The sequence below is a fragment of the Sarcophilus harrisii genome, chromosome 2 (assembly GCF_902635505.1).
Source record: "Sarcophilus harrisii chromosome 2, mSarHar1.11, whole genome shotgun sequence".
In the NCBI taxonomy this organism is placed as follows: domain Eukaryota; kingdom Metazoa; phylum Chordata; class Mammalia; order Dasyuromorphia; family Dasyuridae; genus Sarcophilus; species Sarcophilus harrisii.
Window position 1 is genome coordinate 448492209 of NC_045427.1, and position 16361 is coordinate 448508569.

The 16361-nt window shown below is 34.5% G+C and overlaps 1 protein-coding gene and 1 non-coding gene across 3 annotated transcripts in view; one reads left to right on the top strand and one right to left on the bottom strand.

Moving 5' to 3' along the window:
- NR6A1 (nuclear receptor subfamily 6 group A member 1) overlaps positions 1–16361 on the bottom strand; it is a 247539-nt gene that overhangs the window by 80854 nt on the left and 150324 nt on the right. The window lies entirely within an intron of this gene.
- LOC111718512 lies at positions 9838–9944 on the top strand. Its single transcript, XR_002769054.1, has one exon. It is a non-coding gene; the product is annotated as a U6 spliceosomal RNA (small nuclear RNA).

A 16361-nucleotide genomic window follows, 5' to 3' on the forward strand; every position in this document is an offset into this window, starting at 1 on the left:
AAAGCCAGATTTCAGTTCAATATGATGAAAAACTTCCCAATTGTCCAAAAGTGGACTGGGTTGCCTCAGGAGGTTTTTTTGTGTTGTCCCCACCAACAGAAATTCTAAAGTAGAAGCTGGATGACTACTTGCTTTGATTTTGTAATCCAGAATACTATTTCATGTCAAAATTTAACTAGACATCTTAATATTCTTTCAATTCTAGGATTCTATTATACATACAACTTGCTAATATAAACAATGAGATCTAATTTCAATTTGGTCTTTCTTCATGACTAAATGAGTTTTCAAACTCATAGAGCCTTATAGGTCACCTTGTCCAAATAACACCTGCAGCAGAATCCCTTCTACAACATTCCTGACAGGTGATTATACAACCTTTTCTTGAACCTCCCCAATCAGATCTCTTGAAGAAACCCACATTTGTGTTTCTGAGGTTATATGAATAAACTTGTCCCTGACACCACCTGTGTGACTTTGGGCAAGTCACTTAATCTTGCTGGGCCTCAGTTTCCTCATCCATAAAATGAAGGTTCTGAGGTCTACATCTGAACTTTGAAGCATAGATTGGTGATCATGAGATATATAAGTTCATAGAACTATTATTAATTTTAAGAAAATCAAGATAAAATATTGAATTTCCAGGGGGAAAAATACAATTCTTCTTCTTGTCTTTTAGGCCCTTGACATTGAACACTCTCTATAACAAGGGAAGGAGCTTTAATTCAGCAAAGTATATGAATAGATGAGTTACAAATTAAACAGTTCTGAAGTCCTTACTACAAGTCATGGCTATGAAAGCAATTCTTGCAAATGAAGTTTGATAAAGAAAACAAAATGATCAATTGGAGATTCTTTTTTTTTTTTTTAAACATCGTGTATTTTTTCCTCCTACTGAGGCAATTAAATTTAAGTGACTTGCCCAGGGTCACACAGCTAGGAGATTATAAGTGTCTGAGGCTACATTTGAACTCTAGTCCTCCTGACTTCAGAGCTGACACTCTATCCACTAAGTCACCTGGCTGCCCCTAGCATCATGTATATTTTATAAAAACACTTCAGCGCTCATAAAGCTTAAGGACTTAGCTTATCAAATTTGGCAAACATTTTTTGAACATCAATCATGCATCAAGACCTCATGATATGTTCTTAGAATCAAGTGTGTGCCTTCAAGGAGCTTATAATCTAGTAGGATAATAAAGTTATGCCACAAGTATATGTGTGTGTATACACACACACACACAAATAATAAATAATATACACTAAAAAGATGCCACTATGTGCTGTGCAGATCACAGAGAGCCACAATAAATTCTGAAGAATAGTTGTATGGTCACAGTGGTCATTAAGATTATTTAGGCAATAGTGAAAAGACCAGTTTCTGAAATTATGGCTCTTGACTTCGTAAGAGATCTCATAACTGAATGTGGCAGTCACAAAATTATGATCATCACTAAATGTGTGGTTGGCACACCTATTTCACACATCTATATACCCGGGGTCAGTAAAAATTTCTTGGACTAAAAAGGGTCTTGAGTTCAAAGTTTAAGAAGCCATGGTGAGGGGATGAATTGAAGTGAGAAAAGCCTGGAAATTAGGATGATACTTTCATGAACAAATGTTTATCCATTGCCTAGATTTCTATTCTGTATCCCTCCCTTACCAGAGAGACATCCAATAAACTAATGGTACAAAAATCAAATAGAAATAGATCCTTTATGGCAGCATACTGATGTACAAAACCACAAATTAATATTATCAATGCAATATAGTATTCTTATTTTCTTTGTTAATATTTCCCAGTTATATTTAATCTATTTCCCTAGGAATTTTGTAAGGAGTTTACCACAAGTTTGGCTGCCCTTACTACCTCTGTTGTAAATAAATGGTGTTTTGTTTTGTTTTTTAAAGGGGGGAAAAAAATTCAGCAAAACTGATAAAACATATTGAAAAAGTCTTGTGGCATGGTACTGGTTTAATAGATAAATTAAATCCTAACTTAATATAAACACAAAAAAGGTAATTTTGTATACTGCACACTAGTACATTGTATTCAGTTTTCAAAAAAATTTTCGAACTCAATCTCTGCAGAAAAGCAAGGGAAGTATCTTCTCATATTTCTTCTTTTGAGCTAAGCTTATTATTTATAATTTTGCAACATTCAGTTTCAAATATTATGTGGTATCCTTTCCATTTTCATTGTTGTAGTCAATGTGTATACTGTTTTCCTGACCGCTTGTTTTACTTTGCATTAATTCATGGAAGTCTTTCCATCATGCTCACCATTTCTTTTGGCACAATAATATCCATCATGTTCATGTATTATAGTTTGTTTAGCTATTCTCCAACTGATGGTCACTGGATGTTATTTAAAGTAGTCTAGTAAAAAGACCCAAGGGTCTGAAATAGGGTATGAACAATGTGAATAAAAGAGGAAAAATCAGATGAGAATATTATGGAATTAAGAGCAAAAAAAATGCTGACTCTGGAGTGAGAAAACTGGATTCAAACCCAGCCTTTGATGATTCCTACATGTGTCAATGTTCCTGGGCTTCAATTTTCTCACGTACAAAATGAAGGAGTTGAACTTGATAATCTGTGATATCAGTATGAAAGAGTATGTATAAACTCTAATTTGCACCAATGGAGGAAGCAGCTATAGTAAAGAGATAGAGGAAGTTATGTTATTGTCTCATTTACTACTGATAAAAATCCTTGTGATGTATTTAGGTAGGATTATTATCATAATTTTATATAAGAAGAAACTGAAGGTCAAAAAGCTATAGGGACTTGTCCACCCTCCAATTGACTCATAATAAGAACTAGGATTTAAATTCTGGTTCTCAGATCTACATATCCACCAATCACATTGTTCAACAAAGAACATGGCAGTGTTATGTGGCAAAGAGGACTATTAAAAAGTTATTCTCCAGGATGTGAAAATCAGCTAACTAGATAGATTTATTCTCACTTTCTCATAAGCTTTCCAAAAAATATACTGAAGGCATTCAAGTTTAAGTTGGATGTTTGATGAAGACACTATAAAAAATGATTCTAACATTGGGCAAGAGATTGAGCCAACTATCAAACTATTACCTATATTGGGAAACCTCTCAGGGCCTCACATTTGTGTATATGCAAAATGAATGTATTAGTGCTGTAAGAAATGAGAAAGAAACATGATGAATAGAAAACCATGGAGTGAAGTAAATAGAGCCATGAGAAAAGTCACATAATGACTATTTTATGCAACAATACAAAAAGAAACACCACACACAAAAATTAAATGTTGGAAGATTCCACATGATTTGAAAGGACTTGAAAGAAGTCCTCCTGCCATGAAGAAGGGAAGATCCTTGGATGCTATACCTGTTTTCAGACTTGTTTAGACCAATATTTATTGGTCATGCTGATTCCTCCTTTTCTCTCTCTCTTTTTTTCTTGTCTTTGAAAAAAAAAAATTGATATGAGTTATCTCCCTAGGAGGGTAAAAAGATATTAGGGGAAATAATGATGTAAAAACCAAAAGAAATAAACAAAAAATTATTTTAAAATGAGTGTATTTGACTAAATATCTCAAGTCTCTTTCCAACTCAAAAATCATACAACTTCTCTTTTAATTCTAAGATTTTTTTTCTAATTCTGAGATTAAAAAAGGTTTCACCTTATGTTTCAGGGTAAGTATTTCTAAAAGTGAATTCTTTTATAGGTGACACCATTCAAATAACTTATTGTGGGAATAAGCTTCAAAGGTTCCACAGATGCTGGTTTTCACAACAGACTACTTATGCTTCTGCAGAGGTCAAGGGATGGGTGGGTATGTAGAGAATTGCTAAGAAAAGTAATTTTCTACTTTGTTTTCATATTCTGACCCTACTTCCTTACTTTCAGAAGAAAGGTTTTAGTTTTCCTCTGACAGTATTTTGGTGGAGGACCTCAGAATTAAAAGACTCATTATTTTTTTTAAACTAAGGTCTTATTTTTAGAATTTTGAAATTCTGTTTCCTAGAGAATCTTTCTATACTAACATTCTATATAATAGGTATGTTCTATCTATCTTTAATAACTGATTTTAGAATTCTTCCAGTTCTAACATCCTGTGTTTTAAGATCCCATACAACTCCAACATAAAGTATCCTACATACTAAGATATTGACCAGTCTTAATATGCTATATCCCAACATTCTTTAATATAAAGTCCCTTCTTTCACTTACATTATAAAATCTAAGTATTTAATAGAAGTTTTAGATTGGCTATAGCAAAAGAAAACTGAGAAGATAACACAAAGACTGGAAAATTTGTGGGTTTTTTTTGGGGGGAGGGAGGGCGGAGTGGGAAGGTATAAGAAAGTTTTGCAGAGGGAAAGAAAATCCTTTAGCTAAAGTATATTTTAAATAGGGTAAAGGTTTGACTTGAGGTCATTCTTTGGTACCTCCACTGGTTGGCCCAGCCCCAATTCCAAATTCAACAAATCCTACCCAAGAACAAAGCTCTTATTTTTAATTGATGGTTTGGACTTTAAAAAGTCTGCAAACTGGCTAAGCTAGTTGCAAACCAGCCCAGTGGCAATCCTGATAGCTGCAGACCCTCCCTCCATGCAGAGGAGCTAGAGGCTTAACCTGTTTATCTACACAGAGACAAGAAAAAAATGAGTTTACAATTCCCCCCTATCTGGCATACCTTGGCTGTGACTGAAAAGAAGCTACTTTATTTTTTAAGGAATGATACCACTCAAATCCCTCAAGGGATGTCAAGGAAGGACTAAAGTCATGTGAAAACTCTTTATATTTATGCCTATTTGCTATATTTCATTCAAGTTTAATCCTCTAAATGGCAGCTATACACCAGAGCAGGTCTCTAACTCAGAAAGTGAGGCAGTGTGATATAGTGGAAAGAGTGGGAATTTGGAGCCAAAAAACATTGGTTCATTTTTCTACTTTCATCAGTGTGGGTAAGATTAAAACTCTCTGGGCTTCAGTTTTCTCAATTGCAAAATAAATATATCATGCTTGTGCTATTTTCTCAATGCTATTTTAAGAAGAGACATTAACATAGACTTTGAAGTTCAATAGAAGTATTGGTAGGTTTTCTTCCAAGGTAGATACATATTGGAAAGAACACTGTATTTAGTTTTCAGAGGGCTTGGGTTTGATTCCTGGCTGGGCTATTTGTGATCCATATGAACTTGGACAAGTAATTTCATATTTCTGTGCACCTCAGTAGCTTCACTGGTCAAACTAACAATGCCCAGGTCCTGCTACCCTAAGAATCAGGTTGTAAGATGGCTTACATTTGTGTAGTGTTTTACATAAATTATTAATCTTCCTCCCAGCCAAACTCCCAATATATCACTTTCAAAGGCTTGGGGGGCAAAATGCCATTCATTTCATATCCAAGTATGAATCAAGAAGCTTGCTTGTCTATTCTCTCCTCACTGCCTTGCCTGGTCACATCAGGGCTTCCTAATTCCTCTCTATAGATTAGCTGTGTATATGATCAGGACTATAGATGCTGAATATGACAAAAGCCATTATTATAAAGCAACCTAGGGATTTATAATCTGGCCTTAAAGTTCAAACCAGTTATAATAAGCTTCATTAACAGAAACAAAGAATCTAGAAGACACCATCCTCTTTTGTACATGAGTATTATGCTAATATTTTATGAAGGGCAATGAAATTAGAGGATGTTCAAAAAAGGGAAAGTAGTACCAAAAAAAAAAAAAAAGACATGAGGAAAAGATGAAAAAGCTGGGGATATATAGCTTGAACAAGCAAAGACTGGAAGTGGAGGCAAAGAGATGATCACTTTCTTCAAGAATTAGACTAATTCTGCTTGACCCAGAAGACACAAGTAAATAGTGGAGAGGGAGATTTGGTACAAGGAAAACTTTAAAATAATTTTCATTCTTAGAAGTCTTCAAGTTATCAAGTGGGTAATCCCTTTCCAGGGATGTTGTAGAGATGGACTAGAATCGATTACCTTTGAGTTTTTATGAGTTCTGAGATTCTATGGTTCTACTAAAGATCTTCAAACCTTCTCATCTAGGCATTTAGGTGTGGCACCCATTTTAAAACATCTCTCTCACGCAGAGACCTGGGCATTAGTGTTGAGGAAAATACAAAAAGTTTAAATGAGATAGTTCCTACTTACCTTCATGAAACTTCTGGTTTAAACTAGGGATTGGACACCTGTAAGTAACTAATATACAATAAGGTATCAGAAACATGCCAAGTGTTATAAGACCTGAGAGGGAAGTTTGTTACTGAAATAGTAGTTCAAGGAAGGCTTCATGAAGGAGATGGCATTTGACCTGGGCTTTATAAAAGAGGTAACACATCAGCAAGTGAATAGGGGAAGTGGAAAAGGGGATGGAAAACAGGTTAGTAAAAACATACAGAAAGGAAATTGCAAGGAGGTGGTAGGGCAAAGTGTACCTAAGAAATAGTACACGAAAGAGATTAGAATTAAAGTACTCTAAAGTTAAGATGGCATTAACCCGTGGATCTCCTTGAACTACAGGCAATATGAAGACAGGGTAGAGGTGATAAACTAGAAAGAAAAGATCAGGGACCAGTGATATATGAGATATAGGTAAAATTAATAGGACCTAGTTAAGTTATTAACTATTAGAAATGGAAGACTTCCTTTTCTTGGCAAAGAGTAGGGGGATTTGGGGTGTGGAATGCTGTTAGACAAAGCCATTGGGTTGGTTGATTTTATTTAATTATTTTTCTTTGTCTCAAAAAAAGTTTAATGGAGGGGTGGGTGAATAAAGAACTCTATCCAGAAATGTTGGAGATATAAAAGCAAAAAGCATTGGTAAAACCTTTAATAAAAACCAAGAAAGGGAAGAAATAAGAGCATAGAAGACCCAAGTGAATGACAGGTCCAAAAAGAAATAATGAGTCTAGAAACAGGGCAAAATAAAAGACCTTTAGTTGATTTTAATCATGGGAGTCATGTTCCTTTGGCTATTAATTTTGGACGTTAAGAGATGAGAAGAGTTTAGGATTGTTGATATTTAAAACTAATCATTATAACAATCACATTTCTATATTGATGCTTTGACTTTAGAATCACCCCAACTAACCTATATATAAAAAACAGGCAACGTAAGTATAACTATAATTTTTATAAAGGGAAAACGATAAACTGAGGCCCACTGACAGAAAATGATTTTACCACAGTCACATGGCTAATAAAGTGGGAACATCTTTTTAGAGTTAAATCCAGATTATTTGACTCCAAGATTAGGATACTTTTTATTGACATAATGTTAGTCTACCAAGTAGAGAATATCATAAAGCAATCTTTCCAAACTTTTCTTTTCAGGCTGGAACTCACACTTGATGGCTTGGAAGATAAGCAGGGAAAGTCAAAATAACATAGTAAAAAGAACAACAGAATAGTCCTAGTCATGGCACTGGGTAAGTCACTTCCCATTTCTGAGCCCGTTTCCTTACATGCAAGAAAACTGAGTTCTGAGGCTTTTTTCTAGTCTAACCTTCTGCTTTAAGGTCTCTTCAAATGCTCCATGAGCCTAAGGATGAAGAAAGGTTACACTCTCCACCCTGCTTTTAGTTTAGCCTCCTATGCAAATGTCCTGCTTTCTAACATCAACCCAAATGGTCAAACCACTCTTAATAAAACTTTTCTGCTAAAAGGAGGGAATGTCCTCGTAGATAAGAGGCCCTACTCCCAGCTCAGCAGGTGCTTCTGCTTCATCAATCACAGCTGTCTCTTGGGGGTACTAACCTGACCCATGTCAGTAAGTGACCAGACATCACAACAACACTTCCAGTAAGGTCCAGTTTGCTTGGTCTCCCTGCCAGAGGCAGTCAACTACTGTTCTCAGCAGTTCTGGGAATAACCCAAAATGAAAGTCAGTCAGGCCTAATGAGAGGACCAGGGTGTGAAAAGAAGTACATCTTGGTACAAAGCTTTATTTTGTTTTCTGATTCTAGATAAGGTTGAAGAGAAAAATAATTAAAATTCAGGGGCAAGTCTCTTCCTGCTCTAAAATTCTAAGAGTCTATGAACTGCAATTTACATCCAGGATGATAGGATTGAAGCAGCATAGGAAAGAGATTAAGAAGGCCTGGACTTAAATCTTCCTATGTAAGCCACGGTGACAACATTCCCTGTTTCCTTATCAATAAAAGTGAGTATAATAATATACTCACAACTTTCCCAGGACTGCTATGACAACCAAATGAGATGACTGTGAAAACTCCACATAACTTGAGAAGTGTTTATAAATAAAAAATAATTATTATTTGGATTAGGAGTTAGGAGTTAGAAATGGAAGGAAAGTTTGTTTTGGTTTAGAGATGATTCCCACCTCTCAAGTCTCTTAACAAATGCAAAATTTCCAGGTAAAAACTGGTATTCCAAGTCAAAAAGTACAGAAGATAAAAGTGTATAAATGTACCATATCCCGGATTATACTCCAGAGGAGAAACCAGAATGAAGAGCAAGCAAAGAACCTAGCCAGTTAGCAAGCAGTGGGAAGAAAAGACTTAAAATGGTTTTGGGGAAAATTTCTTGTTAGTTTCCTTCTGTTTTGAAATAGAAATGCTAAAATAAGAATGGAGAACGTCAGAACTGAAAGGGACCTCGACACAGCGAGTATTAGAGCTAAAAGGTCATGACATATCGAACATAAAGACTTTAGAAAATGTGTAAATAAATATGAATAACTCCAAGTGTCTTTTAACCAAGCAATAATCTGAGAGCTGTATAGGAGGATATAGTAAAATTTACTTGTAAGTAGATGATTTCGCTAACACTACATATAGCAATCTTTGGACATGTTAAAAAAAATTATTTACCCACACTGGCAGAGGAGTAAGGACCAAGTCATACCATCTTAGGAACTATAATAATTTACTCAAAATGACAATTAATACCCTCAAGATTTCCCTATCTTCTTCATTAGATAACTATATTAGAGGGAAAACACATGGAATAAGTCTGATGCACTGAAAACAGACATAGATTAAAACTTGAGAACTTAAATAAAGTTACTTTACCACTAAAGGGTCCTCAATTTCCTCACCTTTAAAAGGGGAAACTTTGGACTACCTGATCTCTAAGGACCCTTCTAGTTGTAATATTTTGTTGTTCAGAGTGCCCGACTCTTTATGACCCCATTTGGGGGTTTTCTTGGTAAAGATTTTGGAGTAGTTTGTCATTTCCTTCTTCAATTAATTTTATAGTTGAGCAAATTGAGGCAAATAAGGTGAACTGATTTACCCAGAGTCACACAACTAGTAAATATCTATAGTTAGATTTGAACTCAGAAAGATAAGTCTTCCTAACTCCAGGCTCAGCACTCTATACATTGTGCCACCTAGCTGCCTGTCCTTAACATGATCATTGTCATGTTATACCAATGATAGAGAGTGATATACCAAAGATTATAGTGAGGACTGCTTGAGAGGCAGGGGATTGACTTCTTAGAAGTCATCCATTCCAGAAAGTTTTATATGAATTGAAACAAAGTAGAAACAAAAAACAAACAAAAACCCTCAAAAACCACTAATATCAATTTGAATTAAAGGAAAAAAAACTGTATGGGAATGACCAATGTTGGCCTAGTCAAAGATTTAAAAAAAAAAAAAAATACATTTCCTTTCATTCTTTGCAGAAATGTGAAATTAGGGTATACTGTTAGAATTAGTTGATATGTTAGTTATACCAAACTGTCTCTCCTCCCTCCCTCCCCACTTTTCTTTTTATTTTTTGCTACTATGTTTTAATAGATAGAGGAGAGAGATTTTGGAAATAAAGGCAATGTAAAACACATTTCTTTAAAAAATCATCTATGCTGCTTGCTTCAGCAGCATAAAGACTAAAATTGGAACAATAAACAGATTAGCATGCTCCCTGTGCAAAAATGCTAAGAAAATTTGTGAAAAATTCTATGTTACATTTTTTTTAAGTTACATGAGGGTTTGAGAACCTCTAGATCCTCTTAAGAATTAACTCCTAAAAGTTCTAAAAACATAAATACTTACCACTAGCTGTCTAGACCTCCAATGTTAGGATATTCCTAAGCATTTTTCACATTGATTAAATTATCACATCAACTAATATACAATTTCAGCTCTTAGGTATCAAACCCAAGTGCATTTCCATAGGATGGCACGAGGCAGTAAGAGGTACCAGGTGGATCAAGTTTATTCATTCTACAGAATGGACACAAGCCTATTTAGAAAGTCCTGATTTTGACATTTGTTATATATCTTGTAAGCCCTTGAGCAATTCCTTTTATGGAGCCTCACTTTTCTCATCTATATTATGAGGAGATAGGATTAGATGATCTCTAAGGAATCTCCCAGTTTTTTCTGGAGTTCTTGAGCGTAAGGTTCCTTTAAACTCTACTATAATCCTTTCCCCATTGCATCATGTTAGGTGGTGGCAACATCACCACAGCAAATATGCTAGCTTTATGATAAATTAAGAAATAAATATTTATTAAGTACTTATTTTATGTAAGCATTGGCAACAAAGACAAAACCACCATCAATTTCTAACCTCAAAAAATTTATATTCTGTGGGGAAAAAAGATTGGTATAGAAACAGGAAATGTGTTAAAAATAAATAATTATATCATCCTAGGTGCCTCCCCCCATTAGATCATCCCCATCTCATATACCTCCCCCATTATCTCATTGTTCTTGTTACCCTATAAAAGAAATCTTGTATCTGACATTTTGTTGCTGGATTCTTTGAGACGATAGTCTCATTCAGCCTTGGGACCAACCATGGATCCATTTGGTCCCAGTAAATCTTTCCATTAAATTGTTCTCTAATCTGTCCTGCTCATTTTCTCTGGCATTACAAACTAAAGTCAAATTTTTCTATTTTATTTCTGATAAGCACCTTTTATTCCTTAAGAGTTCTCTCCCTTAACCATAATTGTAAAAATTGTTTATTTTTTAATTGTTTTATAGCTTGACCATTCATATTCATGTTACATATCCATTTTAAGCTTATTGTGGCTTATGGCTTAATAATATAACTAATCATATTATTAGAAATACATATCAATATATAATATCAAACAATATCATGTAATGATGATGTATATGATGATTTAATTCCTGTCAAAATGCTTTTCCTAAAACATGCTTCTCTCTCAACAGTTTAATGTAACTTTTTTCTCGACAGTCAACAAACATTTATTTAACATGCCAGGCATTATATTGATCCCTAGGCATTCAATAAAGTTAAAACAAAACAAAGTAGTTATTGGCTTCAAGAAACTCCTATTGATTTCAAAAATTCTGCAAACAATTGTTCATACAAAATATAGACAATGTGCATAGATATTAAAGGAATTATTTTGCAGGAAGGACTACAATTAATTCATTAGTAATGTAAAAGATTGGGAAAGGATTCCTGCAGAAGGTGAGATGTGATCAGTCTTGAAGACAGAGAATCCAGAGAGGATAGGTGAGAAAAGAGAACTTAATGTAAACTTTTTCAAACCAGAAAGCTGTTTCTATTTTGGGAATCTGTCCCTCCCTTTCAAAGTTAACACAATCTACTATAAATGTGTTTAGTAAATCTTTGTTGCCCTGGGCTAAGAAAGCACTAAGCCATTTCTCTAAGATTCTTTCAAGTATTATATTTATTCTATATCCCCAAAAACAAGATAATAAAAACTAATATCACTCCTAAAAAGTAAATGAAATGTCCAAGATCACACAGCTAAAAGCATCAAAATCAGGAATTTATGAATTAAATCCAGGGTCACAGTATCCCGGATTTCTGTATAGCAAGCAAATAAGCCTCATTAAGGCATGGTGTTGAACATTAGATGTACAATGAAAGCCAAACTCTTGAAGCTAAAAAGAAAAACAAAAATCAAAAGAAGGAAGAGATTTAGAATATCACATTGCAAGTCAATCGTCAAAACAGGACTAGAAGCTAGAATTCCTGACTTCTAGGCTTTAGTTCTTTTTACAAAGTCCTTGGATACCTTCTAGTGAATATGGTCTTACTCATCTAAAAATCGATGGGTCATTTTTGTTCAAAATTCATCCAAATATCCTGAAGCATTTATCAATACCCACAATTTTACACAAATTAATCTAAATGCTGGAGATGCAAATACAAAAGTGAGTTTTCTAGTCATCATGTTCACAGAGGATATACAAAATAAATGGATGAGGCTGTGGGATTCTTGGAATCCTTGAATTTAGTTTTTTAGAATTTTGATAATTGTATTTTGATATGCTTGGTTTCCTTTATAATACTGTATATTTTACTTTGTGCATTTAAAAAAATTATCTACGAAGGACTCTCTTCTTCTAGACTGTCAAAGGGATGCATGACACAAAGAAGGTTAAGAGCCTGTGGAAGAGGAGAATCAGGAAAGGTTTTCTGAAAAAAATGGGATTTGGGCTGAGTCTTGAAGTGGGCCAAGGGAATCTAAGAGATAAAGGGCTTAGGGGTTAGGCAGGTCAAGATAGAACATCATGTAGGAAGACTAGCAAGGAGGGGAGTTTGACCAGGTTGAAGAATATGGGAAGGAGAGTAATGGTCAGCCTAGAAAAGTATGTTGAAAAACCAGAACTTTCCCTAAACTGTTCTTGAAACCACCAGATAACACTCATCTAATCACCAATTGATAAATAAATTCAGCATACAATGTTTAAAATAAAACTAACATGACTTTGTAGTTGCATCATATATACCTACCAGATCATAAACCAGAGTCTACCTAGCTTAACAGATGTTCAGATTGCAAGGGAACAATCAGCCATTCTATCTCCCTAAACTGCCAAAAACTGATAGTTGAACTCAGAAGTACTGCTTTCAGTTAAAGAAAGTAAATACACAAACTAGATTTATTTCAAATGTCATCTCTGTAAATCAATATCTGTCACTTGAGCTGGCTGCTTCCTCTTTCTGTGCCTCAGTTTCCTCATCTATAAAATGCTGAACAAAGGATTAAAATGGCTTCTTGGTTCTGTTATTCTACATCCTTCAGAGTTGAATTTAGAAGGTAGATTTCTCAACTGGTACAAAATACAATTTTCCTTTTGTGATCTTTCACAGATCTCTATATAAAGTGATCTTTCCATAATGCCAATTTGTCCACAGATGTGCAGGGAGGGCCAAGCTCAGGGAGGGTGGGAGCTTGCACATGGTTCAAGGACATATGACATGTGGGAGCCAATGTGTGAGATGGAGTAGGGCAGATCTTCTCTTTCTGGAGGTTTCAAGTCAATATACCACTTCTCCAGGGGTGGTGATGTCTGCCTGTCCATACTTTTGTCTTTACTGGAGGGCCTTTTATTTAATTTTTTTTAAAAGAGGTTATTTTTGTTTATTTATTTGTTTTAGTATTCTGGGTTGATGGTGGAAGTGGTAATGGGGTGTGTGTGTATGTGTGTGTGTAAGAAAGGAAAAGAGAGAAGAGGAAGTAGGAAGCTGAAGAGTAGGAGTAGAAAGAAAGCAAAGTAAAATACAGCAAAGCTTCTTAAGCTATAGGGTAGTGACCTCATATGGGGTTCTGTGACTGAACATGGAGATCAAGAAAATCTGGCTACAGTCAAAAGGTTTCTTTTTTTTTTTTTTTTAAATAACCTTTTATTTACAGGATATATACATGGGTAACTCTTTACAGCATTAACAATTGCCAAACCTCTTGTTCCAATTTTTCACCTCTTACCCCCCCCCCACCCCTCCCCTAGATGATAGGATGACCAGTAGATGTTAAATATATTAAAATATAAATTAGATACGCAATAAGTATACATGACCAAAACGTTATTTTGCTGTACAAAAAGAATCAGACTCTGAAATATTGTACAATTAGCTTGTGAAGGAAATCAAAAATGCAGGTGTGCATAAATATAGGGACTGGGAATTCAATGTAATGGTTTTTAGTCATCTCCCAGAGTTCTTTTTCTGGGCATAGCTAGTTCAGTTCATTACTGCTCCATTAGAAATGATTTGGTTGATCTCGTTGCTGAGGATGGCCTGGTCCATCAGAACTGGTCATCATATAGTATTGTTGTTGAAGTATATAATGATCTCCTGGTCCTGCTCATTTCACTCAGCATCAGTTCGTGTAAGTCTCTCCAGGCCTTTCTGAAATCATCCTGTTGGTCATTTCTTACAGAACAGTAATATTCCATAATACTCATATACCACAATTTATTCAGCCATTCTCCAAATGATGGACATCCATTCAGTTTCCAGTTTTTAGCCACTACAAAAAGGGCTGCCACAAACATTCGTGCACATACAGGTCCCTTTCCCTTCTTTATAATCTCTTTGGGATATAATCCCAGTAGTAACACTGCTGGATCAAAGGGTATGCACAGTTTGATAAATTTTTGAGCATAGTTCCAAACTACTCTCCAAAATGGTTGGATTCGTTCACAACTCCACCAACAATGCATCAATGTCCCAGTTTTCCCGCATCCCCTCCAACAATCATTATTATTTTTTCCTGTCATCTTAGCCAATATGACAGGTGTGTAGTGGTATCTTAGAGTTGTCTTAATTTGCATTTCTCTGATTAATAATGACTTGGAGCATCTTTTCATATGACAGTCAAAAGGTTTCTGAATATAATACACATTGCTGTATCAAATATTCTGCAAAGATTTAATTCTATTATGTAAAAATAAACAAGCATATCCAACTCATCAGTATACAAATTTACTTTCATCTCTAATAAATGGTAAAATCCTATATATAGCAAAGAATTGTTTAAAACAAATTCCTTTATGATTTATTATCAGTAAATGTTTGATTTGGTATACCTGTTTTATATACCTATATACCCAGGGTCGAGGAAAAGTTTCTTGGGCAAAAAGGGATTATAAATGGAAAAAGTTAAGGAGCCAACACACTTTGTTTGTTTGTTTTGGCAGGGGAATGCAAATTTCTTTGAGAATCCTTTACATGAAGTTAAATTTGTGTAATGCAACTTTAACATAAAGCAAAAACTATCTGTACTTCTATAAGGCTCTTCTGACAACTTCTAGAATCTTCTAATCCTAAATTTTATGATCCTATAATGTAATTTTAGGGATAATATTAAAAGAAAAAGACCATGCTCTCAAAAGAAAAGCCAAATCCCCTTTCTAAATTCCCGACCCACTATGAAGATCTACAATCTGACCCCTTCGTAAATAGTAAATGTCCCAATTCTATAAGAAATTTTATAATCTTATCCTTTCTCCTTTTTTTATGAATTGGCTCAGGGTACCTGCTAAACTTTGAACATATTTCCTTTTGTACTAAGTTTTTTTTTTTTTTTTTTTTAACTTTGAAAATCCAGTTAATGTGCTTTCCCCATGAAGCCTTGTCCTAATGTTCACCCTTCTTTTCCCCTCCCCTGACCTAAGGTAGATGTGAGCTCTCTATCATCTTATAGCACTTTAACCGTACATTGTTTTTGCCTTTACCATATACCTCCTGTTGTACATGTTGTATCCACTGTAAACTCTTGTAAGGGCAGAAATGGACAAACCACATTGCACACAGTAGAACTTTAATAAATTCTTGATGAATTAAAAATATACAATATACCACTTTTAACATTTTCAAATGTTAAAAACTTCCATTTTTACAATTCTTTATGATATATAAAACAATTTCTTCAAAACCTCGTGATAAAGATACTATAAATATAAAAATGCTCAGAGATGTCAAAACTGAACACATCAGAAGGAACTGACTTTTTATAATCATATAATTAGAAAGTGGCAAACCAGGATTTGAACACAGGTCTTCTGGAATATGTTCACTGATCATCAAAAAAATCTAACTTAGAGAAGTCTCAATCTTTGGATTCTAGTAATTATGTGAATTTGGAAATATCTACTAAAAATCTAAGCCTGATTTGTTTGTTGTTTCAGCTGATTCTTGATCAAATTTGTGCCTACTTGTTATTCTTTTTAAAGATAGAAACAATGCAATGTAGTTTTCAAATTTAGGCATTACAGGTTAATTACAGGCCCTTAACTGGCTCATCATAGTCACATGGAAACTTCACTGTATTAAAATGAGGAGTTACTGGACTGTATGCTTTGTGTTTAAATATTTTATACACAGAGATCTCTTTCAGGCCTAGCAGTATGTATTTTAAGATTATATTCTCTGAAAGATAAAACAAAAAAATTTTGCCCAAACAAAACAAATATAGTTAAAATTAGAAGGGAAATTGGCAACCAGGAAAATGTATAACCTAAGTTTCTGTTATAAAGGTTTCCAAGACACATAAAAAACATAATCAAATTTATAAAACTAAGAGCCATTATCCAGTAGATAAATGGTCAAATGATAGGAAGTGGCAGTTTTCAAAGAAGAAATACAAGCTCCAAAT